General features: G+C 39.8%; 2 long non-coding RNA genes across 2 annotated transcripts; both read left to right on the forward strand.

The window, feature by feature from the left end:
• The first annotated feature begins 2,130 nt into the window (after positions 1-2,130).
• LOC122076726 lies at positions 2,131-2,909 on the forward strand. The gene is made up of 3 exons (XR_006139568.1): positions 2,131-2,248; positions 2,567-2,714; positions 2,804-2,909. It is a non-coding gene; the product is annotated as an uncharacterized LOC122076726 (long non-coding RNA).
• Positions 2,910-7,799: 4,890 nt separating this feature from the next.
• Positions 7,800-9,626, forward strand: LOC122086533. Its single transcript, XR_006142463.1, has 3 exons — positions 7,800-7,896; positions 9,087-9,179; positions 9,261-9,626. It is a non-coding gene; the product is annotated as an uncharacterized LOC122086533 (long non-coding RNA).
• Positions 9,627-27,040: the final 17,414 nt, after the last annotated feature.

Consider the following 27,040-nt stretch of genomic DNA (forward strand, 5'->3'; position numbering starts at 1 on the left):
TTTTCTTCAAACCCTGCTGCGTGAGAACAGCCATCATTCGAACCTGCCATAAACTGAAACTGATGTTGCTGTCAAACCTATCAATATCGTATTTCGTTGAAGCCATGGATCGAAGTAACCAAGAGCTCTGATACCAGTTTGTTAGATCAAACACCAAGAAACACGAATAAAGAAAGATAATAGATCCGTACGACACAGAGATTTAACGAGGTTCACACACCAGGGTGGTGTGCTACGTCCTCGGGCGAAGAAGAAGATAATCCACTATGAAGAAGAAGGATTACAACCTAACAGCGGCGAGGAAGAACTCGCCCTGAAACCCTAGCTTCGTGAAAACCCTAGAATACAATGACTCTCAACAAGCAACAGTACATTATATATATACTCCAAATAACGGTTCGACCCATCGGGTCACGGTCGATCCGATCGAACCATACCGCGGGGGCTACGCCCCCGCACCCCCATACGAGATCAGTGATGGGCTCCGGGCTTGGGCCTATCGGCCCAAGCCCTCTGCTTCCATCACAGATCTCAGAAAAATTCCCATTCGGGTCGCCACCAAAATATGTCGGATCGGGTCAATCTTCAAAACGGGTCAAGAATTCGAGACAAACTTAACAAAGACCAATTGGGCAAGTGTAGTTTTGCCCATACCGGCCATGCCAACGATAGAGATTATTATTATGGAGACTTCTTGATCATCAGAAACCATTTCTTGTTGAGTACTACTGCCCTCGCTTACCAACTTGCTTATTATGAAATTTTTATCCTCATCTCGACCAAATATTTTCGAGACATCAACAAGGGAGCTACTTTCTAGACTCCTCCTACTTGAATCATCATCTATCATGATTTCATTTCTAGAAGCAGTAGTTTCAATAAAATGAAATTTATCTTGCAAACTTGCAATTTCATCTACCCTTTCATTTATCTCCTTTATCCTATGACCAATGTCATGGCGCAGGCCAATTTTCTTGAATCTAAAGCAGCAAGGAGAAAACAAGTTGCTAGGGGGGCATACCTTCTTAGTCAGACTGATGCTTCTAGCACCTTGTATTTCAGATTTGAGAATTTCAGTGCTCCACTCATCCAACACATCATCAATGTCATAGGCTACGTCTTTCAGATCTTGTAACCAAAGCCGCACTGAATTGTCCTTGATTTGCCTCTCTTCAGCATCCTTGAGCACAGCCTGGATTTTGGTGAAAGAACGGGACAGCTTTTCGACTTCGTTTTCCACACCGACGACCAATCGGACCTCTTGTTCAAACTCCTTCTGGATGATGGTGCCCAATTGTTGCATGACACTGGAAACAAGAGCATCAACCATTGTTGGTATATAGTGATGAAGTAGCAAAGGGATTTGAATGTTCAAAAGGGAGTCACAGAAGGAAGGATTTGGGTTAGAAGGTTGAAAGGACTTGAGTGATCCTTCCGGGCTTTCCCCATTCATGTTAAATAGGAAGAACATTGATCTCTTGCTTGAAGAAGAAATCAGAATCATTAATCTTGGAGTTTTACTTTTTCTCTTGAGATATTCTTTTATGGGAATGCCTTTAGCTTGGCTGTACCATGAAGGTATTGGTACCCTTCTTGCTTCCCTTCATGTTAAAATGAAGTATTGATCTCTTACTTCAAGAATTAATACCTATTTGAACTCAATGTGTGGGACCGTAGAATATCACATTTGGAGGAATAGAGATGTGAGTGAGTTAATCCCGATTAGAACATTAGCTGCTAAGTTTGTCAAATGATCATAGAGTCTGCTTTCTTTCTTCTTCTGTTTTTTTTTCTCTCTCTCTTTTAAGAGTTGTGCCCTTGTGGGCTAGACAACATGCATTGGATCTGATTGGAAAATTAAAGATTATATTACTAACTTGAGTTTGAAGCTATTTTGGTTCTTAGTCTTTTGGATTTTGATAGCTTAGTGGGATCAAGTAAAGAATCCCAAGTAACCCACTAGATGTAGTAAGAGAAGACAAGAAGAATGACCTTTAGGAAAGAGATGAATGTTCAATGGAAGACAAAGAGGGATCGATCGATTTGGGTTAGAATAAGGTTGAGGACTTGAGTGATCCTTTCGGCTCCCCCATCCATGTTAAATAGAGAAGATTAATGATCTCTTGCTTGATCGATGGAGATCGAAACCAGAATCTTTCTTGGAGTGTAACTTCTTCTCTTCCTCAATTCTTTCATTAGAATGTCGTTGCCAAGTGAGAATTAAAGCATGACGTGCTGTACCATGAAGGTATTGGTACCTTGCTTCTTTTTTTGGGTAAAGTACCTTGCTTCCATTCATGTTAAAATAAGCAGGAGGAGGAAGAGAGATGTTGGTGAGTTAATCAATAGGTCTTGAGTGATCCTTACAAATTCCCCATTCATGTTAAATAGAGAGCATTGATCTCTTGTTTCAAGAAGAATCTAGAATCATTCTTGGAGTCTACTTTTTCTCTTATATTGATACCTTGCTCCTCATTCGTGTTAAAAAAAAAAATATTATTATTATTATTATCTTCTTTCAAGAGATTTAAAACCTTGCTCCTCATTTGTTTTAAAATGAGTATAGGCAAGGGAACATTGCCCAGCGGCTCACCATCGTGCACCCAATGGGAGGCCCATACATGAGCTTCTTCAACACTGGCAGCATAGTCTTTCTGCCCTCTTGTGTCTAGTCGCGTACCTGTGTTAGTGGACAGAATTCTTTTATCCAATGAGTATATATTCCACTATCCTAATCTTGCTTCCTTTGATTTGATTTCTTTAGAGAAGGGATTCATCCTCTTTTACTTTTGTTGTGAGGAAGATATGATATAGAGACATGGACCTCATAAGATCATAGGGAAAATATTGAGATTTCAAAGATGGACAACGGATTTCACTGTCAACAAACGAAAGGACTCCCATAAACTGATTCGGATCCGTATTCCAAACCTTCCTCAGCAAGAATGGGAAGATTCAACATTCCTCTCTCTCGCTAAGGTGGTTGGGACCCAATTCTCAACTGATCATTAAACCAAGGTTTCGGTATAGCCAATATGCCAGGATTTGTGTGGATTATGATATATCCAAACACACTGTAGGAAATGTACACTTACAGACATGGTGAGAAAATCATCATTACCTGTTTTCTATTGGGAGATGCGTTTGAGAACAATAGTTTACATTTTGAATAAGGTGCCGAGTAAGTCAAATCCTAAGACCCCACATGAATTATGAAATGGTAGAAAACCTAACATTTTATTTTATTTTATTATAATTATTTCTTGGCTTAAACATCATCTGAATTAAAAAAAATAAAAATAAAAATTAAAAGAATAGTACAAGGAAAAATGGCCCCGTAACCCAAAAAACACCGACAAAATAGGCGGTTTCCCCCTCCTATGATGAAGCCATTTGCGGGGCAAAATCACCTAACATAAAGCAAAGCCAATCCCAAGAGATGCTAAATCCAGGGAAAAAAAACATTTATATTCTATTAGAGGATTCAACTAATCACTTTTGCACAAGGTGATACAGTTAGTCTTTCGACTACCTCCTCCGAATTAATCTTTCACTTTCCTCTTCTTTGTTTAACTTTCTCATAGTCATTGAGCTCTTCCCATAGCCTAGTTGCCTCATCGACATTAGCAATTTCAGACTCCACCAAGCAAATCATGGCTACATGTTCGGGTTATGTGTAATGGAAATGGGACCTTATAACCCAAGATGTGAAAGCTTGATACTAGAACCATCAGTGGAAACTTTATTAGTTATTTTGAAAAGTCAACAGGCTATAGATTCTATTGTCCATCTTACTCTACCAGAGTTGTTGAATCTGAGTGAGTAGTTTTCTTTGAGGATGACTTGAGTGTTCATGTCACTCAAATATGGAGTTTTCACTTTTGAGAAGGAGCGTGTTATTGTGCTTGTATCCCAATTGCCACTATCCAGTTTTGTTTTTTCAGTTGTTGAGCAAGTAGTGGTTCGTATTAACAACGTTCACGGTATCGGGTTTCAACTAGGTTTCAAACTCTGGGGAGACCGAAATTTCGGTGAAAACTTGAGAAATTTCGAGGATACCGGGGAATTTTTCCCTGTATGGTGGAAACTTAGGTTTCGACTCCCAAACAGTGTTTTTTTTTTTTTTTTTTNAAAATTGCAATACGATATTGATGGATGTTCTTGCTTTAGATTTTTTAATTTTGTGAGATAGTGATTGTGAGTCTCTGCTGAGGGGCAATGCCGAAGGTGGAGGCTCGCTTCTTGCTTTTGTATTTTATTTTCCCTATTTTTTGCTATAAATATAATCTGATCTTCTAGCAAAAAAAAAAAAAAAAAAAAACACATGCATCTCAATTCACTTGGGGACTCAGCTAAATGAATGGTATCTCAAACATACTTCATAGTGAATAGTGCAGAAGGGTGCCATTCCTAATTATGGAGTCTAGGAGTAAAAAAGGAAATTTTTTTTTCCTGTAATGCCATTCAATACCCCCCCACACCTCAATACGGTCTTTGGAAGTAAATTGGGTATCAATTACCATAATTGACAACAAACTGCACAACTGCCAATTTATCCGAGCCCACATCAAACCTATTTCGATCCCCATATGTATTTAACATATTAGTTGGATGCCAAGGGTCTAACCAAATCTTGGCTGTGTTCCCTTCTCAATGGCATGGTGGATGAATGGTTCAGCACGAGGCCTATACTGGAGCATTTTCCTCCTCACCCACAAGAAATATTTGAGAGGTTTCACTATCCAAATAGATTAGATTTCAAGTGTTTGAGATTCACTTGTTTGACCCAAAGGCAATCCCTCTGAGAAGCCACCATTATCACTGCTTCATGATGATTGCCATGGATCTAGTCATCGGGGGACAATACCGATCTGGATAGGATTAGATCGGTATCATATCAGTCACTTTTGCCCTAATTTTCACAAAAAAAATACACATTTTTTTTTTTTTTTTACTATTTTTCCTCTTAACCGATCTGAATCCGTTAGGTACCGATACCGAAACGATATAGCCAACATGGCTGATCTGTTACTAATGCTTAGAACCATGATGATTGCAATATTCATATCCTTAATCCATTTGATAGACCACCTTTTGCCTTAGGGTCGCAGATGAAGTACCATGAAATGTGACAATGTTTCCTCTCCAGGCCGGGCCTAGACCAAAGGAAATCAGATAACAAACATGCTGCAGTATCAAGAGCTACAATTTTATGTTATGTTCCTCCTCGTTTCTCTATTGAGGATATAAGTTGAGATGCTCGAGAAAAGCCTCAGTTCATATTTAGCTGAGCATTAGTTTGTTTTTGGAGTCTTCTTATAATCTTATCTGCTAATTGCCATGACGAAGGTGGATAGGAAGGCTGCTGTCTTTTGTAATAGGTTATATTTTTAGCAAGTTTTTTTTTTTCCCTAATAGTCAGGAAGTATATATATTAAGAAAAAAGATTAAATAGAGTACAGGTTTAACGTCTAGGCATTCCTAGACGGATACAAATTCAAATGAACAATGATCCCAAGCACCACCCATCTTCAGCATAGCCATCAGAAGGGGAGATTGGTAAACACCACTTCATTAAAGGACACCTTTGGAATTACCCTTAGTAGCCACTCAAACGAGGGAACGTAGCAAGATTTATTATTTAAATATGTATCAAGGTTTGAGCTGAGCATCCCAGCTAATTTCTGAAGGTACAAAACAAGGACTACCCCACCAAACCTGATCCACTGTATTCTTTCATTTATTTGTAATAATATTTCATTTCTGATTTACAAAAAAAAGAAAAAAGAAGAAAACAGCCCGTGTAAATGTATCCACCTTGGAGCACATATTTGATAAGCTGAAGCCTCCTTACAATAGATAAAAACATTATCTTTCACCATTTTAGGCACTTCTTTACTATCTTGATAAAATGAGTACAATCCAACCGTCAACATACCGGAGATCCTTTACCTCGTATATTATTTTGGGTAAAACCTAATTTCATATTTCCTTCTAAGCATGTATAGATTTATTGGATAATTGAGATTACTTTTCTCCTCTGTTGATGGAAATTCCAAAGGTGGAGGATTGAAGTAATTCAGATGTATTTGTATAATCTAGGGATGCCTGGACGTAATCTCTGTATCATTTATTTATTTAATTCCATTTTTTGACCGAAAAGAAGAAGAAGAAGAAAATCATTTTAAATCATATTTTTACAAAAATGCAGCTTCTTTGTGGCTGTATGGAATTATTTTATGGACTGTTTTGGCATACCTTGGCCAAATATTGATGATATTATTCAGCTGTCTCATTGGTGGATCAGGAAGCGCAGGGTAGTAGCCGTGCGTGAACCATGGTCAATGGCCTTCATTATTGTGGCTGATAACATATGGAGGGAGAGGAACGAAAGGCATTTGAAGGAGTTTCAAAATCCAACTCAAAGCTTTATGAAAAGGTTAGAAGAGATGTGCAGGAAGCTAGTGGTTCATTGATCGGTGTGATGAAGAGTCCCATGGATTTGATTTGTTGCCGCCGGTTGGGATTAATGCTCTTCCTAGAAAGTCCTTGTCGATATTAGAAGTTTTGTGGTGTAAACCTAGTTTGAGTTGGAAAAAATTAAATGTGGATGGCTGGTCTTTGGGTAACCCAGGAAGATCAGGCGCAGGAGGGGTTTTTCGTAATCACAGGGGTGCAGTGGTGAGTTCTTTTGAGAAATTCTTAGGAGTTCACTCCAATAACTATGCTGAGTTCACAGCTCTTATGGAAGGAATTTTGAAAGCAAAAGAGTTACAGGTCAATGCTCTTTGGATTGAAATGGATTAAGCAGCAATGGTGGTAGCTCTTCAATCTCAATCTATTCCTTGGTTTGCATTTCAAGATTGGATGTTTGTGAAGGATTATTTGAATTCTATAAGTTGGAAGATAACACACTATTTTTGGAAAGCTAATTGTATTGTTGATTTCCTTGCAAAGAAGGCAGCTAAAAGAAGAGCTTCGGATGACAATATCTTTTTCCCACTTCATATTCAGTCAAAAATTGCACATGATACAAAATCGAGACCTAGGTTTTAGTTTACTTAATTGTTTTTATATTCTTTCAATTTATTCTCCCCTACTGATGGCCATGCTGCAGGTGGGGGTTAATAAATTGTTATTCTTTCATGAGATGTAATTTTTCTCTTTCTCTTCTTTAATAAAGAATCTGATCTTTTGCCAAAAAAAAAAAAAAAAAAAAAAAAAAAAAAAAAAAAAAAAAAAAAAAAAAAAAAAAAAAAAAAAAAAAGAAAAAGGAAAAAAGAAAAGAGGGATCATAGAGATGAGGTATCTTCCAACACTACTAAAATTGAAGTTGAAGAATAGATGATTCTTACTCTCTAAACTATCCCAATAGAAGCAAAAAAAAAAGGGTTTAGCTAGATCTTCTTCTTCAAAAGATGGTCCTAATTGGGGGCACATCCACCATAGATTGCCATGTCACAAAGGACTGACTGGGGATGTGCCATCACCACAATGCGAACCCAATTCACCTAGGGACTTGGCTGACGAATGGTGTCCCAAGCATACTTCATAGTGAATAGGCTGGTAGGAATGGTGGTACGGGAGAACTCAACCCCATAAACCGGCTTACAAGGTGAGGAGGCCCAAGACCATATTAACCCACATCATTTCCATAGGAAACCGATGTGGGATTGGCCCCCATATGCTGATATGAGATCGTAACATACCACCACGCTTCCGAACTTGACGTCCACGGTGGCCCACTCCGGATTAGCTAGCCCTTTCTAAGTGGTTCTTACTCTGCTCCAGGGCTTCTGTAAGGAGATTCTTCTGCGTGTTTATTATTTGCATTAAGAAGCTAGTGGACAACTGGATCAGGCTGCAGGAGTCATGTGCATGTTGTGACTAGCTTGGGTATTGTATCTTTGCTGCTTGAAAAGCTCTCAGTTGGTTAAGAGAGTGATTAAATCTTGGCTTTTAAAGAATCAAAATTCAAAACCCTCCCTTCATAAATCTGTAGGGATTAAGTATTGTCATTGAGCTTATCTTAATGTTACAAGTTTACCTAGTGCTATTGATTAGGGGTTATACCACAGCAGCCTAATGGTATAAATCTTCTTCTTTCTATTCAAGTACTGTTCTTCCTGTATTTAAACCTTGTTACATAGTATAAGATATAATACGAGAAGTGCCAGAAGTACCCGTACACTACAACTAAAGTTTAACATGCCATATGATGACTTGATAAAGCAGTTGAAGATATTGTTGAATTATCCAAACCCAAAAACTTAAACTATTTGGTGGAGAGGGCCAACTGGTATATGAAGGCATCCAAGCCAATGTGGGATTATCCCCAATACTCCCTTTCAATTCCTAGAGTTAATTGATGAGGGATTATACCCAATAGATATATTGTTATATGCTATGTATCACTGCATATTGCAACGTGAGTGTGCACCAAACTCAACTGACGAGTTTCTTTCTGCTTTGATATGGGGACTAACTTGGTCCATCTTTTGCATGGCTTTTCTTATGCTTTCTCCATATCCTTGTGATTTACATAGAGAAGGAGCAGAAGGTTTATGATGAAAAGGTCCATAAGGTTTATCATAAATCGGTTTTGGCTACGGAGCTCACCTATAGAATATTTACTACCATTATCCAAGGTGGCAGAGTCTGAACCTTACCACAAGAAATACTTGGCCTACTGTCTAATGAAGAGAGATGCTATGGTGCCAAAGCACATGAATGTTGTCACCACAACCAGGAGTAAATATTTTTTTTTTTTTGGAGTAAATGTTAATGCAGCTTGTGGTTGGGTTCCCCTCTGTGTTCACTAGTGGAACTGGGTTTCATACTTCCTACAGTCTTTCTTGGTAGAGATTTGTCTGTGGTTTAGCTGGTGGTGCTAATAATCCTGAACTCTACAATTGTTGGTCTCATTTATGAAATGATCCAAATGTAACAGCTTCTCTTTTTTACTCATCATTGGTGAAAATGAACAAGTGATAACTTTCAGAAGCTTGGGTGGATCTAGGAGATTGAATGTTTTATTCTCTCTAGCTTTTTAATACTGGATTAATGCTTGTCATTGCTTCTTCCAGGGTTTCCCCAGTTGGACATTCTCTGGTGATGTCGAAGACAGACTTATTCCTGAGGTCAGCAGTGTGACCTTGATTCTAGGAAAGTATAATTATGTGAGTAAATCTACCCACATTACACATTTCTTGCTCCCTACAGTTCTTCTAAACAAGAGTTAATTAAAATTATCTATGCAGGTCGATCACAAACCATTCTATAGTATCGATGATACGTGCAGGATTGCAATCGATGACAACCGAATTGTCGCTGGATTTTCAACCAGAGCAAAGTTGGTAGTTATTATGCACCAAGAGATGGGCGCTTGTGGGATGCAGAGATTGCTAGATTGAAGGACGGGCTCACCCTTCAAGCACACGATCACAGGTTATTCCAGGGGAGACTAGGATGAGAGTAGAGAGGGTGATGGCTGCGAGGATCCGTAACTGTATTTTCAGAATTTTAAAACCAGGATGTAAATATTCTTTTTTGATTATTAACCCCCATGTGTGTGAATGTGAAGGATCTATACTTTTTTTTAGCTAAAAGGTCATGTATATTAAGAAGAGAGGGAAAATATTGTACAATGAATCCGAAATACGGGGGAAAAAAAATAAAAGAATATAGAAAATAAAAACTACCAATGAAGTCCCGGAAACTCTTCCCCACCTTTGGCATTGCCATCAGCAGGGAGGAGGACCTGGCTTCAAAAAAATAAAGTCACACTAGTAGAATCTATAACGCGACCTGCCCATCGCATCATACCGAAAATACTGTAATATTTTCGAAGGTCACATCAAAATTGGAGAAGATTCTTCCTTTTTGGCAGCTGAATTTGTTAGAAAATCTGCTATGGGATTTGCTTCCCGATAGCAATGAGTAAATTTCCAGTAGATACTCTTCAGGAAAGAGAGAAGAGAGGCCCACTTCTGCCACACAAACCACGATACCAAACCTCTTTGCACCATCATAACCACTGATACCGAATTGCATTCGATCCATAGAGACTTACAGTTCATATCTCTCGCTCTTTCGATACCTTCAATCAAAGCATAAAGTTCAGCTTGGAAGCTTGATGCATTCACTAAGAAAGAGCTGTAGTACAAGACCATCTGTGCAGTACTGTCCCTTATAATTCCACCGGCCCCTGCTTTTCCTGGGTTGCCCAGAGATGAACCATCACAATTTAATTTCCACCATCCTTCATTTGGTGGTAGCCAGAAAATCTCCCGCATTCCCTTGACACGCCTTTTTGGGGCCGTGATGTTCAGCCTGGAGCACCTTTGCAGGTTCAGGCACGATTTTATTCTATCTCGCTTTCCTGGACCATGCCTTTGCACCTCATCCATGATGCCTTTGACAATCTGAGTAAAGGAACGGTTTACCCCCCTGAATCTCCTTGAGTTCCTGTCCATCCATATAAAGTATGGGATTAGGATCAAACTCGCCATCCACATCTGAGCCAGTCCTATAGCACTAGAATTTTGAGACCACCACTGTACTAGCTCTGACAAATCTTCCCACTGCGTTGGCAAACGAAGCCCAAAAGCCTCGGCAAAGGAACTCCATACAAAGACAACGCCCTCACACTCCAAAAAAAGATGGGGCAGCGACTCCTCCGCCTTGTTGCAAATCTCACATCTGGAGGCAAGGGGGACCCCTTTCCTTTTCACCTTATCATCACGGGGCAGTTTACCATGCATAAGCTTCCAACCAAACACCGATTGACGAGGTAATAGGTCAGCCCCCCACACAACCTTCACCCAACTCTCCTTTGGTTTTCTTTTCCTTAAGGCCTCCCAAGCCAATTTGGTGATGAAATTACCTAAAGAAGAGTGGGACCAGCAACATTTATCTTTCTACTCCAACGGTAATGAGATATTCTTGATCTCCCTGACAATACCCTTAAGAACTCCGAAGAGGCTCGAGGAAGAGACCACTGGCCATCCACAATAAATTCTGCTACTTTACATGAGTTATTATGGAAATGAGAGCGAGGGAGGGGAGATCACTCTGCAATTGACAAAGGGCCCAACCATCTATCATGCCAAAAGAAAATGTTCTCACCATTTCTCACCTTCCAGCGCTCAGAAGTAGAGACAAACTTCCACATCTTTGAGATGCCTTTTAGAACCGAGGACGACTTATACCCCTTCTTGAGATCACCACCTTCGTCCATAAACCTTGCTCTCAAGAACTTGCTAAAAGCTGTCTCTTCGTGTTTCATCTGCCACACAAGTGTACTGAGCCCCGCACAATTCACCTCCTAGAGTCTTCTGATTCCTAAGCCCCCTTTAGCCTTGGGTCTACACACATCCTCCCACTTAACCGATATTTTCTTCACCGTGTCAATCTCCCCTGACCATAGGAAGTTTTGGATCCATCGCTCCACTATTTTTATCACCGACTCCAGCCACCAATAAACTGAAAAATTATGGATAGGCATACCTGAGATGATAGACCGAATCAGTTCAGCCCTACCTGCCATGGATAGTAGTTTGCCCTTCCATCCTTGCAAACGAGACTTGATCTTGTCCATCAAGGGGAGTAGCCTATCTTTTTTGATAGCTCCTTTGAAGATTTCCACCCCAAGATACTTCGTAGGCATCGTAGAAATTGGAATTCCAATCAAGTCTGTGATAAACCTCTTCCTGTGGGGAGCAACTTTGCTGAAGAAAATTTTGTTCTTGTCTAGATTGAATTTTTGACCTGAGTAAAGTTGATATTTGTGGAGAAAATCACGCAGACATTTAACATGTTTGGCATCGGCATTTATGAATATAAAAATATCATCGGCAAAGAACAGGTGACTAGGAACCATTACCCCTCTTGGCCCAGGGAGAGCCTTTATTTTTCCCTCCTTCAATAAACCATTCAAACCCCTACACAGAACTTCCTTTGCTATGATGAATAGCATAGGGGAAATTGGGTCCCCTTGCCTCAAACCCCGCTCCACACCGAAGAAGCCTACCAGACCACCATTTAACAAAATAGAAATTCTAGATGAAATCAAAATCTCATGAATCCAGCTCAACCATAGATCTGAGAAGCCAAACCTCTTCAATACCGCAAAGAGGAAGTCCCATGATAGCGTGTCATAGGCCTTTTGCACATCCACCTTGATCCCCATACCACCGCCCCTAACAGAGGTGTAACCAGTTTGTCAGCTCCGATGCCAAGCCAATGTTTGCTGAAATTATCTTGCCCTTTTGGAACGCCCCTTGTTCTTCTGACACCAAACGAGGGAGGAGACAAGACAGCCGCTCAACCATTATCTTTGATAGCACCTTACAAAAGAAGTTTGCCATACAGATGGGGCGAAACTTATCCAAGGATGCTGCCCTATCCACCTTCGGGATTAAAGCCACCAAACAATTGTTCACCCCATTGGGCAGCTTACCACCTTTGAAAAAAGCATGTACATCCTCACAAAAATCTACGCCAACAATTTCCCAACACTTCTTGAAGAAGGCTCCAGGGAAGCCATCAAGGCCCGGTGAGCTCTCTGGATCAAGACTCCAAACCAGCACCCTCTTTATTTCATCCATCTCAGGGATAACTCCTAAAGCCAATGAATCTTCTCTATTCACCTCCTGGGGGATGACCTGAAGCAGTTCCAAATAAGTTTCACATTGATCGGCCTTGTGGAAGTCTTGAAAATAATTCGAGATATTTCTCTGCCCAAATTTTCTCATGTAATTCCACTGCTTTCAAGAGCTTCGTTTTAGCCTCTGCTTCCTTAGAAAATAACTCATCAGTCATACCGACCTGGTCAATGGATCGCTACACCTCCACCACATCATCAGTAGCTTCCTTTAGGGCCAAATCAGCATTTGGAAAAGTCTGTCTCACCCACCCCTTGAGGGCACCCTTCACAACCTTTAATTTCTAGACAAGCCTTCCAATTGGGCCGCCCCTTACTTCCCTGATCCGCACCTCCCTCACGAGCTCCTCAAAAGACCACTCTTCCATCCAAAAATGATGGAAACGGAAAGGGGCATTCCTAGGCTTAGGGGCTGCAGCTGAAGAGATTAAAATAGGGGTGTGGTCTGACACTGATCGATGGAAGACCTGTTGAGTACAATCACCAAAAACATCTAACCAACGAGCATTGAAGAAACTTCTATCGAGCACTGCTGCCACATGACCTGTACGTCTATTATTCGTCTAGGTCAATTTGGATCCCAAGAAAGGTGCTGATCAACTCACATGCATCCACCATTGCCTGAAACTCCGCCGCAACACCCACATTAAATCTACTTGGACCCCGCTTCTCATGGGAGTAGAGCGTGGCGTTAAAGTCACCAATGACTGCCCATGGAAGGGAGGAAGAGGCTAATGCAACCAAATCCATCCATAATTTCCTACTCTCGGCCCTAAAGCAAGAGGCATGAATCATAGAAATAAACACCATCTGACCATTCTATTCCAGAGAGACTGAGATCAGCTGCTCCGAGGACTAAAAGACCACCGGCCGCCTTAGGGAATTTTTCCAAATAATCCAAAGGTTAGGAAACTTATCGTGATGAGAATTATGAATTAATTCTGCCCTAAAGCCAAGGCGATCAAAAAGAGCAAAAGGGAAGGATAGAGAGTCCACCATGGGTTCCGCTATGCAGACCACCTCTGGGGAGGAGTCACGCAAAAATTTTTGCAACGCTCTAGCAGCCGTTGCCTTCTTTACACCCCTGATATTGCAAAAAAATATCCATATAGGAATCAATTTTTCCCTTTAGCCTTATCAGACCTCGAGGTCTGACCACCACCTTGCGTCGATTTCCCCCTTTTATCCCCTAGATCATTCCCTTTTTCTGCTATTGCCACCACTTTATCACAGCCAGAACCCCCATCCTAGCCACCTCCCTTCTGCTCAAAGTAGTGGTCGATGATGCCACGTGCACTCCATTGTCATTGGGATGACCACCTTTACCAGCCAACCCACAGTGGGAGCTCCCTAAAGCCGTCCATGACCTTTTTGGTCTCGATAAAACTCTCACAGCACCCTGAGTCACCACCGCGTAGTTCTCCTCAGGCGACATCACTGTTGGTTCATTGTTAGAGTGAAGCCCATGCTGGTTTGGTTCTTCTCCATCAACCGCATCAAGTTGGTCTGGGTCCAACTCCATCTCAGAACCTGACTCTGAGCCAGACTGGTCCACATCATCCTTAGTCGAATCTGAATCATCATCCGAAGAATCCATATTAGATTCCTCTCCTTCCTGCGCCAACTCCTTTGGAGATGTTTCCATACTACCCACCTCCTTATCCTGGGTTAATCTTTGCTTACCCAAATTGGATTGGGAAGGATTGTGATTTGAAGCAATCAAATCAATTAAGATCTCTCCCCTCTCCATAGAAGGAAACTGAGAGGAGCTAATATTGGTAGGCACATATTCAATCCCTCCCCCTTCAGCGTTTTGAAACGGCTGCTGAACATTTGAATTTTTTGGCATTAAATCTTGGCCAATTCTTTCCATAGAGGTACCATTTCGACCCAGTGAGTCACCCCCACCCGAGCCGACTCTATCTTCTTCATACACCGCTCCTGGAAGCCCCGCCTTGTCCAGAGAATTTTTCTTCTCATCACGTGCCTTCTTTTCACGACATGCATGCACTTGATGCCCTAGCTTTTTGCAGAAGCTGCATTGCCCCAGAGAGTCCTTGTAGAGCACCTGCTGATTAAACCAGAATAAATTCTTGATTCCAGGTTGCCTACGTTCGACCTGGATTTCTTCAAGCCTTGGCGCCCCCACCTCCATCTCAACTAGGACACAGGCATAGTTCCCATATAGAACATTTTTGGTGAGGTGATCAAGTGCAACCGGCCGCCCTATTGCCTTGGCCATCGTCAATAGGACCTTCTCATGCCAATATTCTAAAGGCAGATCTGGGAACCGCACCCAAACTAGGGCCTTGTTGATTTGTTTTTCATGGATGCTAAAATTTGGATGCCATATTTGAAAACGAACATACTGCCTTCCAACCCTTATAGGGATTCGCCTCCACATCAGGGCCATATCCCCTTCAGAATCGAACTGAAAGAGGGTGAAACATTTTCCCATAGGCACCATCTTCACCTTTCCTTTCAATTTCCAAATCTCCCTGGCTTCTCTGCGAACATCATCCAGTGAGATAAAGCGAAAATTGATACGACCAATCAGGGCAAATTTGTACTTGTTTAAGCGATCCTCATACTCCTCCTGAGGTATGATCACTTTCGTTGAAATTCCGGCATGAACGAGCTCAGGTAAATCATGCACCGGCAACACTATATCTACTGCCTTGGCAAATGATTTTTGAGCAGGGTGACTCCCACTCTGGATCCCTTTGTCCAAAGCAACCTCGTCCGATCCAACTATGGAGGCATATGATTTCCTTGCCACCCCTGTAATGGCCGTAGAATCACTTCCCCCCTCCGTCACAATGTCACAAGTGGTCACTGCCGGCACCGAGGAAGGGTGAGCCTTCCAAAGATTAGTCAGCCGGAGTTGTCTTCCCCTTTCCTGCGCTAGTTCACCTCCAGAGTCGTCTCCAGGATTTCCTTCCGCCATCTCTCATGTAGTTCCCCACCACCCCAACTTCTTGTGAAGGATCTATATAATCCCAAATGTTCAAGTGGAATGTCATCCATCAAAGAGTTCAGTTGATCAAGAGCGAAACCATCAAGCATAAAGCAAGGTGATGGTTGATGTAACGCTAGCACCTCAATGGAAGAACAATTGTTCCCAAAAAAATGGAAGAACAACTCAAGCTTGGAAAAGATTGGTGGTATAATGTTGAGAAATCAATTGGAAGACTCTAGCTTCACTTTAGTAAGACCAAATTCATGAAAGGGTTGAAGTATTCAATTGTAGACCAAGTTTTAAGGAACCCTAATCAAGATCATGACTTAAGAATCAGTTTCGAACTTGTAAATATTTTATTTTGCGAGTGTTGTACAAATGATTCTATTTAGCTCCTAGACCCCAAGGACTTAAGTCACCTAATGCTTAATTGGAGTAACACACCAAGTTATGATGTCGATCATGGTGAATTAACCCAACCAAAACGCATGATGGATGCAATGCTTGAACACTAATGAGTTAGCCATTAAGTGATCAACATGAGACTCATAAGTCTTCTTTGGAACTTAGAATCAAGTTGGTTGGATATAAATAGCAGATGGTCCACCATGAATGCCCTTCAGGGATAGCTTGAAGGAGGCCAAGGACTTCTTCTCTTTCAACGAAATCCTGCTCCAATCTGTCCATTGATGAGACTCGGAAGTCCATTTGCCTCTTGAAAGCTAAGCAAAAGTATATTTAAGATTCACCAAAGTCTCATCCTCTTACTCTCCGGGAGAATTTCAGACTTTAGCTTGGATCCCAAAAAAGAACGCTTTACTTCCTTGCTCGGATTTGGCCCCAATGCCTTTTTCTTGCTAGAAGATTCAAGATATATTAAAATGAAAAAATGTGATACAAGAAGGAAAACAACTTGGATTTAGGAAGGATTCCTAAAGTGAGAAACCCACTTTCGGCATTGCCATCAGCAGGAAAAACACTCAAAAGGAAACCAACCAAACAAAGAGAATAGAAGACACTATTACATGATTCTGAATCTGGGATGCCTATTGGCATCCATTTCCAATTCCAAGGACAGAAAAGGGAACCACACACTCACTGGCCCCAATGCCTACTATGGTTATGGGTTCCTCTTATCTTTTTGTATTGTCTCTGGATTTCCCTTATAGCTTGAATCAACTCTAGGGATAAACCGTGTTTTTGTGTGGTGTTTTCTCCATCCATTTCTTATATTTCCTTCTTTATTTTCTTTTCTCCATTTTTTGGGTAAGGGGAGAATCCTTTGGCTTTGTTAAATATATTAATCATACTTCACAAGATAACATAAATATTTTTTTCATGCAACAAATCAAGAATTTCAGGAGATACGGATAATTAAATTGCATAAAGTACTATCATCATCTACTAAACTCTTGTTTTCTCATGCTCCACATTGAGTACTTGAATTAATAACAAGTCGAAATTCACTTTCAGAAAACAAAAACCAAGACTAGACAATAAAAAAAAAAGAAAAAAAGAAAAAAAGAAAAAGAAAAAGAAAAAGAAAAAGAAAAAGAAAAAGAAAAAGAAAAAGAAAAAGAAAAAAACACTCATGAGAAGTCTTCGAGTTCATGAAGAGTTGAACGGCATGTCATCCCGAATGATCAGTTTTATTTGTCTCATGAAGAAATCATTTGTCAGTTCTCCAGCCTAAGAAAATAGCAAAAAGCCTTATGAGTCATTCATATTTAATTTATGATAAAGGAAGCAGTCAAAAAGAAAAAAACTATATAATAAGTGGTGGATATATTTACCATGTACATAGTATGGAAGCTCTCCAATTTTTGAACTTTTGAGGGAGGAAGGGAGCTTTTCACCTTGGACAATAATTTCAAAAAAGTTGAATTTGATGTTTCTTGAGTCCTTGGAGTTGTTATTCTTCTTAATGGACCTGGCCCTGACAAAGTGAAAGGTTACTATTGTCATATTAATCTACCATTCAAATACCCCTCCCCTCCCATCCCCTCCCCAGAAGAAGAAGAATAATGTACCTATGGGGTAACCTTTGGGCTGAAAGCTAACAATAAATTGAGGAAGAATGTGCCTATTCATTTTGCAGGTCCATACTATATACCATTTAGGTTTCTCAAGATCATCCACACCTGTACCGAACTCGATACTACTGGGGTAGAACTGATTAGTTACTTGCTGAACCTTTTCAACATTTCCCATTATAACTGGCACAATAGAAGATGCTTCTCACCATTATGATCCATCTTTAATAGCAATGCACTGAAATACAATGGAATTGTCAAAAATGAAAAGAAAAATAAAATAAAATAGAAACATATTGAAATCGAAGGAAATTAAAATAAAGTACCTCGTGTAGGCTGAGCCTTTTGGGGTGAAAGGTAGATACCATACCCATAACATTCAGAGCCAGAAAGCCTTTTAGGTCTGTTGAAACCTCTTGATAGGATATCTGGTATAAGTTCAGCTGAGGTTGCATGCCAAGCAAGCTTAATATTGGATACACCCTTATTGTCTGCTTTTGTCATCATCTCCTGTGTTTTATACATTTCTAAACGAGAAAGTGCAAATGGACTTGAGTGCAAACACTTACAGATGGAGGTTATGGTAACATCAGGGTCACTTATCATTCCAGAGAAAAAGATAGCCTTGACCATGGAGTAACACTCCTCACCCTCCTTCAAGATTGTCACATCTGGCCATTCTCTTCTTCCCATGCTGATGGGATAACAAATTTTACAGGTATTGGTTTGTTCATCAGGTGAATTTTGTAGTGGGAGTTTCTCCCTTTTAGTATAGTTTTGTATGGCTCTTGTTTCTGTCTCCACCTTAGAAGAGATGTTAATAACCTCTGGAAAACTATGAGTTTCTTCACCAATACTCTCTCTGGGAAAGAAATGTTTACCTTCAATATCAATCCATGAAATTGTCCTTACATCTCCAGTTAGCAGATCCACTTGCAATATTTGAGAGAAATCAAAGAGGTAGCATGCACCTGCAATCTGGACTTCTACTATCGACTTTCCTTCGGAGAAACTCGACTTCAATATTTCGAATACATCATCTGAGAAGTCAATCCAGGACCCATTCTGGTGGAACATGAACTTGGAAGGACTACCACTTTGCCTGAAACTGTGATAGTTTTGCATTAGGGTTGGTATGGAGGAAACACCATAAATTGGAACAACCTCTACTACATCATCGGAAACATCAAAATCTGAGCATGGTGGAGGAAGATTCAAATCTATTCCAACTTCATTCCTAAAGGCATTTTGAGATTCTAAGCTACTCTGGTTAGGCTTGCAAGCATCATCATATATTGGAATAACTTCTACACAATCAGAATTATCGGAATCATGGAAATCTGAGCATGTTTGAGGCAGATTTAAATCTATTTCAATTTGGTTTCTAGAGGCATTTTTAGATCCTATGCTACTCTGGTTGGGGTTGGTCTCTTGCATGGTTGTGACTTGTGAAGGATAGAAGAAATGAGAAGGAATCCAGTCCCTCTTATTTTATCTCTCTTTTGTTCTTTCTTCCAAAACTATACCCTAAAAACCATAAACAGTTACTATATGTATTATTGATTTTGTTCTACTTTAGATTGAGTTTAGCTCTTCTATTCTAAAGGACAACAATAACCTTAGACCCCAGGTCCAGAGTTTGGATAAGGATAAGGTTCTCGTACAAGAACGTTTTTGTACGGGCATGTGATGAACACGTGTACTCTACTACCTTTTATCTCTTAATTGCAAATTGCATTATTTCATGGACTTAGTGAAATCCATGTGTTCATCACAGACTTGCACAAAAATGTTCTTGCACGTAGACCTGATCTGCTCTCCAGGGTTCAAGGCCACCTATACGAAATCTTTCTCATTGGACGTGATAATAATGAGCATTAAATATAATTCGGATGGGTTAAAAAAAAAAAAAGAAGGGAAAAATATGATATTTATTGTATGTAAGGAAAGTTATAAGTGTGAAACAACACATAGAGATACAACTAAGAAAACGTACCATTGAAGTGGTTTCCTGAATTTCATGGGTTGATTCAACGACAGGCCGAATACACAGTTTTTATAGATTTACATCCATATCAAGCCTTTTTGGCTGGAAAACCTTTTGATAATATTACCAAGATTTTTTCTAAAAAGATAAGTCTGGTTTAATTTCTTTGCATTTTTATATATGCTTCGTCATCTTACTTTGTTGGTTTGGGTTGAGTTGGGTTGGTGTCTCTCTCTCTCATGTTCAAAGATACATGTATAGTAACTTCTTTACACATAACATCTTGCACTAAAGTAAAACACGGTGAACCAAAAGAAGCGTAAACCTAGGTTGGAAGTCCAATGTAAGTCTTTCTTAGGCTACCTTGGTTTGTTGTAATTTTTTTTGAGAAAATAACGATATTACCTATAAGGGAGGGACAAAAAAAAAAATGATTGCATTATCTGTGCATTAGATGGAGAAATCTGATTTGATGAAAAAAAAAAAAAAAAAAAAAAAAATCAGGAATGTACATTATAATGGTAATCATGGTAAGTGCAAAACATAAGATCAATTCTCAGCTACAAAAGATAATGAATACAGATTTCACCTCCCTTAGTCTGAACTTAGGATAGAAATCCAAATTGAAGATGCAGTTAATGCACCTAATCAATTTATGCATATACATGTGACAGCTTTGGATAGACAGCTCAGTTAAATCCAAGTCCGGATCCTCTCCATAGAGTGCATTGCGCATAGAGTTCTCATACAGACTTGAGTGCACGATATGTGGAGAAAATGAATCCAATGGTCCTAAAGAAAGAAGATTTTTACCCACTCAGATGATTTGGGTGAGAGAAACCCGCCGCTACACCCACACATCTCTCTCGTTCTCTCTCCGCCCATTCACCGCTGCAACCCACAACCATTGTGACGACGCCCTTTGCATATCTCCTTCGTTCTCTCTCTCCCATTCCCTCTGAATCCCCAAATCCCCTTCCATTTGCTTTCCGGCAAACCCATAACCTCTAGTCGGCATATCTCTTTCTCCTTCTCCACCATCTCCAAACCCCATCACTGATGGTCGGACATGGGATTAGAATTGAAATGGAGATTCTGATGCGCTGTAGGTTGTGGACGATTGGAAGTGAGTGTTGGGTAGAAATCTTTATAAGGACATAAGCAATGGGTGTTGGGCCGTATAAGTTGAGTGGATCTCAGGTTGATGATTTCATAACAATTTTTCATGTTATAAATTCACTACAAAATATTTATCAAAAAAAAAAAAAAAAATCAGAGAGCAATGCCTTAATATCTTGCTGAGCTTTCTTAGACCTCCTCCATGATCACTTTGATCAAGGTTTTTCGGCCTCTCCTTATATGTTTTTGGGATGGAGGTTGGAGAGGGAAGTCGGTAGATTGAGTTAGGATGTCGGGTATGGGTCGAAATAAGGATTGAATGGGTTAAGTGGGTAAAAATCATTTTCTTTCATTAGGACTGTTGGATTCATTTTCTCCACGTGTCCGCGTTCAAACTTCCATGGGCACTCTATGGGCGATGCACTCTATGGAGAGGATCTGGATCCGTTAAACCCATCTCTTTCTCTCACTCTCTCTTGCTTTTTTTTTTTTCTAGAGATCCAAAATTTTATTAAAAAGGAAAAAATAGATACAAAAAATCAAGAAATCAATATATAAACCCCCACCTTAGGCATGACCATTAGCAAAGATAAACAAATCGAAAATAAGAAAACTTAATAAAATCGAAACCTAGGTCTCGATTCTGCATCATGAGCAATTTCTGAACATAGGTGCATAGGAAAAAGAATATTGACATCCGAATCTCTTGAATTTGCTGCATCTTTAGCTAGAAAATCAGTGACAACATTTGCCTCCCGAAAACAGTGAGTAATCTTCCATCTTACAGAGTCCAAGAAGGCCTTCACATGAATCCAATCTTGAGCTGCATACCATGGGATAGATTGAGATTGGAGAGCTACTACCACTGTTGCGGAATCAGATTCAATCCAAAGAGCATCAGTCTGAAGGTCCCATCTCTCTTGCTCTCTCTTGCTCTCCAACCCCAAATGGTTGCCAATGAAGGTCCCAAATTTGACTATGAAGTGTCTGAAGGTTTGGAACCACTAGACCCTAATCTCCCATGGGACTACTACCCAAATGACACTACGGCTGAAGAAGGATCCAAAGAAGCGGTGGTAGTATCACCCCTGGAGAAGGAACCATCTTCAGTAGAACAACAGCTACCACCATCATCACCTGTGGTTGACAAAGAGATAGATGCATCTTCATCACAGACTTGTACGAGAACATTCTCATAAGAGGACCTGCTCCGAACTTACATAGCTGTATGGAAAAATTGCAAAACTGTCAGCTTTTTTCCCATATTTAATTACAGGTGTGAAAATCAAACTAAAATCATTTACTGAAATCGAACTGAGCTGTTTAGTAAATGGTTTGATTTTTTTTTTTTTTTTGTTTCAAAATTCAGAGCGTTTAGTTATATGATTTAAACCGAATTGAATATGTTAAACCGTTGGTAAACCGATTAATATATACATAATAAATTTAGTCATTTATGGTTAAAATAAATAATTATAGCAAGAATAAATAATCCCTTTAAGAAATAAAAATTTTTTAAACATTTTGAATTAAATAAAAATAAAAAAATAACTTTAACCTTACAATTATTAAAATAAAAAAATTATATATATAACAATTTAATTCAATTAAATTTTAAGTTTATATCAATTTCAGTAAAAAAAATTAAAAGATAAAAATTCGTTTGAATAAAAAATAAAAAAACATAATAAAATTTTTAAAATCGAAATTGAACCATTTAAACCAAAACTGTTTATTAAATGGTTCAGTTTTAATTTTACCTAAGAAATAATACATCAAACTGAACCAAATCTTTTATACTGAAACCAAACCATTTAACATCCTTATGTATAATAGCTTTCCAATACTGAATGGATGGTATTTTCATCCTACCATGGGCTAGGACAAGTTTAAGTCGAAAACAGTATGAGAAGTATAGGTAAAATTGCAAAGCTTTCAGATTCTTCGGATGTTGTTTATCATGTATAATAGCTTTCCGTACAAGATGGATGGTATTTGCATCCTACCATGGGCTAGAACATTTATTCTTTTTCGATTTAAGAATTGAAACTAGTTTGGCATAGGTTCTGCTCCTGAGCCTGATCCAACGGACCCTAACTAATTTGAACCTCAATCAGTAACTAACCCACCAACAATTGGTACTAGGGGTGAGGGTTTCCTGTGGGAGGTTGGGCTTTAGGGAGGTAGCATTGAGAATTAAGTTAAGGATCTTGTGAAGCTTGAGTTGTGTGTGTTTGAATTTTGTTTCGGTTTCCTTCCCTGCTGATGGCAATGCCGGAGGTGGAGTAGGGAATCAAATTTTTTTGGTGTGTTTCAGCCCTTTTAGGTTTTTGTATTTCATTCATTCTTTTTAATATATCACTTTGTTGACCTTAAGCAAAAAAAAAAAAAAAAAGAAAAAAGAAGAAGAAGAAGAAGAAGAAGAAGAAGGAAAAAAGAAAAAGAAAGGAAGAAAGAATTAAGGAAAGAAAAAAAAAGAAAAAAGAAAAAAGAAAAAAGAAAAAAGAAAAAGAATTGCAGATTGTATCAACCTGATGGTGCAGTCAGTTCTTTTTAGCTAAGAGATCCTGATTATATTAAAATGAAAGAAGAAAAAATAATGTACAAAGATGAGAATAAAAACGGCGAAGATTAACTCAAAGCTAGACTCCCACCTTTAGCATTGCCATCAACAGAAGAAAAGCCCCAAGAAAATCAACCCCCCAAAAATTACGAGAATCTATAGCGAGGACGCGAACTCGTGTCTTGCTCAAGGGCCATACGAATCAAAGGAGGCCAGAATGTGACAAGGTTTGAAGTGTCCAGCTTTGCTGCTGATTTAGCGAGGAAATCTGCAATGGCATTTCCTTCGCGAAAATAGTGAGAAATCTTCCAAACAGTTGATTGTAAATAGGTCTGAAGCCCTCTCCATCTTTGGAAGACAAACCATGGAATTAGACCTTGTCAACTTCGATGTACAAATTATGAATCTCACAATCTCTTGCTTTTTCTATACCTGAAATTACTGCATAAATTTCAGCTTCAAAATTTATTTTGACACCAATTGCTTCCCTAAAGGTTGATATGATCTCTGCCTTATTGTTCTTGAGAACACCACCTATACCTGCCCTGCCCAGCCCAGATTTCCCAGGGAGCATCCATCAGTGTTAAGTTTAACCTAGCCATCTTGAGGGGGCCACCAAAATACTTCCATTGGCTCACTTCGCTTACTAGAGGGAATGGTAACACCAATGCACCTGGCACATAAGAGATGTGAAACCGAGAAAGATTTCCTAGTGAAAGTCCAAGAAAGAGATCTCATCTCAGGTTGAATAATAGAGAAACTTTCCAGAGGCTGATGGAGTAAGCCATCATTTCTTCTTGCATTTCTTTCCATCCACAATATTCCATATTTGTGTAAGGGATACCTGCTTGGCTTTGCACTTCCACCACAAGAAGAGCTCCCCAATAGAGGAGGGAGAAGGCCAGGAAATACCAAATAAATCACAGAATTTGTGTCAGAGAAAAGAAGCATAAGTGTACCTTAAGAATAGGTGAATAAAGGATTCATCTGAAGAACCGCAAATATCACATCTTGAGGGCAAGTGGATTCCACGCTTCCGAACTTCGTCATCCATTGGAAGTTTCTGATGAGCAAATCTCCAACTAAAGAATGCTTTGCGAAGTAGGATTTTAGACTTCCAAACTAGAGAATACCACGTGACCTTGGGATTTCTCTTCCTTATTTCATCCCACAGTGATAAAGAAGAGAAAGCTCCAGAAGGGGTCAGCGCCCAGTGGCAGACATCATTATTGTCCGAAATAATTATCTGGGCAGCTTTAGTGAAGGAGCTTTTTAGATACATCGAGGTAATGGAAGGGAAGTTCTAGCGCTCATCAACAATAAAATCTGCCACTTTCAGATGCAAACCTGTAAATGGAGACATATTCAGATTGGAGTTCTCAAGTAGAGACCTTCCCTCTAGCCATCTATCATGCCAGAAGTTGATTTTTTCTCCATTACCAAGCGACCACCTTTCAGATTCAGAGATGAAGTTCCAAACCTTCTTCAGCCCAGAGAAGATAGAGGATGACTTATAGCCAGACTTCAGGTAACCATCCACATTCACAAATCTAGCCCTGAAGAATTTACTCATAATGGAGCTGCCATGCTTGATTTGCCAGGCTACTTTGCACAGCCCACTTTATTTACATCATGCATACGCCTGATTCCCAGACCACCCCCTTGCTTTAGTTTGCAAATGCCATCCCATTTAACAACAATTTTTTTTTCTGCTTCTCAATATCATCAGACCAGATGAAATTCCGCATCCATCACTCTACCGTATAAGTGGAGGATTGAGGCCACCAATACACTACAAAATTATGGATGGGGAGATTGGAAATCACTGATCTGACAAGCTCCACCCTACCAGCTAGAGAGAGTAGTTTTCCTTTCCAACCTGCCAGCTTTGACTTGATTTTATCTATCATAGGCTGAGGATGAGAAGAAGAGACACGGCCTTTGAAGATTTCTACTCCCAAGTATTTTGTTGGAAGTGTGGCAGTGGGAATACCCAGGAGATCAGAGATGAACTACTTTCTGTGGGGTGCCACCTTCCTGAAGAATAACTTACTCTTATCTAAGTTAATGTGCTGCCTAGAAAATTCCTGATACCTGGATAGAAAACTTTGTAGATTTCTGACATAAGTAGTAGATGCGTTCATAAAGATAAATATGTCATCAGTGAACATAAGATGGGAGGGAATGAGATCTCCTCTAGGACCGGGAAGAGCCTTTAATTTTCCCTTATCAGAAAGGTTCTTTAGACCTCTGTAGAGAACTTCCTCAGCCAATATGAATAGGATAGGAGAAATTAGGTCACCTTGGCGAAGACCACGACCCACTCCAAAGAACCCAACAAGACTACCATTAACTAGAATGGAAATTCTTGAAGAGAGGAGAATCTCATGGATCCATGAAATCCAAAGATCAGAAAATCCAAATTTGCAAAGGGTAGCAAAATGAAAATTCCAAGAAAGTGTGTTAAAGGCTTTTTGAACATCAAGCTTTATCCCCATGCCCCCCCTAACTGTAGAGGACATAAGATTTGCCAGTTCGGAGGCCAGACCAATATTGGAGGAAATAACCTTGCCCTATTGAAAGGCTCCTTGTTCCTCAGAAATTAATCTGGGAAGGAACAAAGATAGTCTGGAGGCAATGATTTTGGTTATGACTTTGCAGAAAAAATTCCCTTTACAGATAGGGCGGAAATTTTTTAGGGAGTGAGCTCCAGAGAGCTTGGGGATAAGGGCAACAAAACAGTTGTTAACTCCTGAGGGGAATTTACCCACCTTGAAAAAATGAGCCACTGCTCTGCAAAAATCAAAGCTTACAATATTCCAGACATGGCAAAAAAATGTACCTGGGAATCCATCTAGACCTGACGAGCTATCGGGGTCAAGATCCCAGACAACTTGAAGGAATAGCAATTAAAATAGAATTGTCTTCATCCCCTAATTGTTGGGGAATATTGTCTAAAAGCTCCCAATGGTGGGTCACTTGCTCAGCATAGTGGAAAGACTCGTATTGACTTGAGATGTAAGACTTTAAGGACTGCTGATCAGAGGTCTAGGAACCATCTTCTTTCTGCAGAGATCTAATCTAATTGCTTGCCCTCCTAATTTTCATGGAGAGGTGAAAGGGTTTGGAATTTTTGTCCCCATATTTCATCCATTTCTGTTTGGCTTTTTCAGACCATAGTAGAGCATATTGCTGAGAAGCTTGAACATATTTCAAGTCTGCGGTAGCATTTTCCATCTCAGAGTTTAAATTAGGGAATACCTGTTTCGCCTAGGGTCTGATGGCCATCTTAATTTGTTTCAGTTTTTGGCTGAGAACAAAAATTGGATTACCATGAATCTGACAATCCCAGGTATCTTTGACCGCTGAAAAGAAACTGTCATCCTCCATCCAGAAATTGTGAAATATGAATGGCACATTAGCAGGTCTTGGTATCACATCAGAGAGGATGAGAAGGGGGGCATGATCTGAAATTGTAGACTGAAGAACTCATTGGGAAATATTGTTAAAACATTCAATCCATTTCCCATTGCTGAAAGATTGGTCAAGAGCTGCAGCAACATGGCGTCTCCTATGATTGTTCGTCCAAGTAAATTTCTTTCCCAGAGAGGGAACATAAATTAATTGGCACGAATCCACCATACCTTGGAACTCCGCCGCAAAGCTCTGATAAATCTACCTGGACCTCTTTTTCATGAGATAGCAAGGTGGCATT

The sequence above is a fragment of the Macadamia integrifolia genome, chromosome 1, assembly GCF_013358625.1.
Source record: "Macadamia integrifolia cultivar HAES 741 chromosome 1, SCU_Mint_v3, whole genome shotgun sequence".
NCBI classification, from domain to species: Eukaryota; Viridiplantae; Streptophyta; class Magnoliopsida; order Proteales; family Proteaceae; genus Macadamia; species Macadamia integrifolia.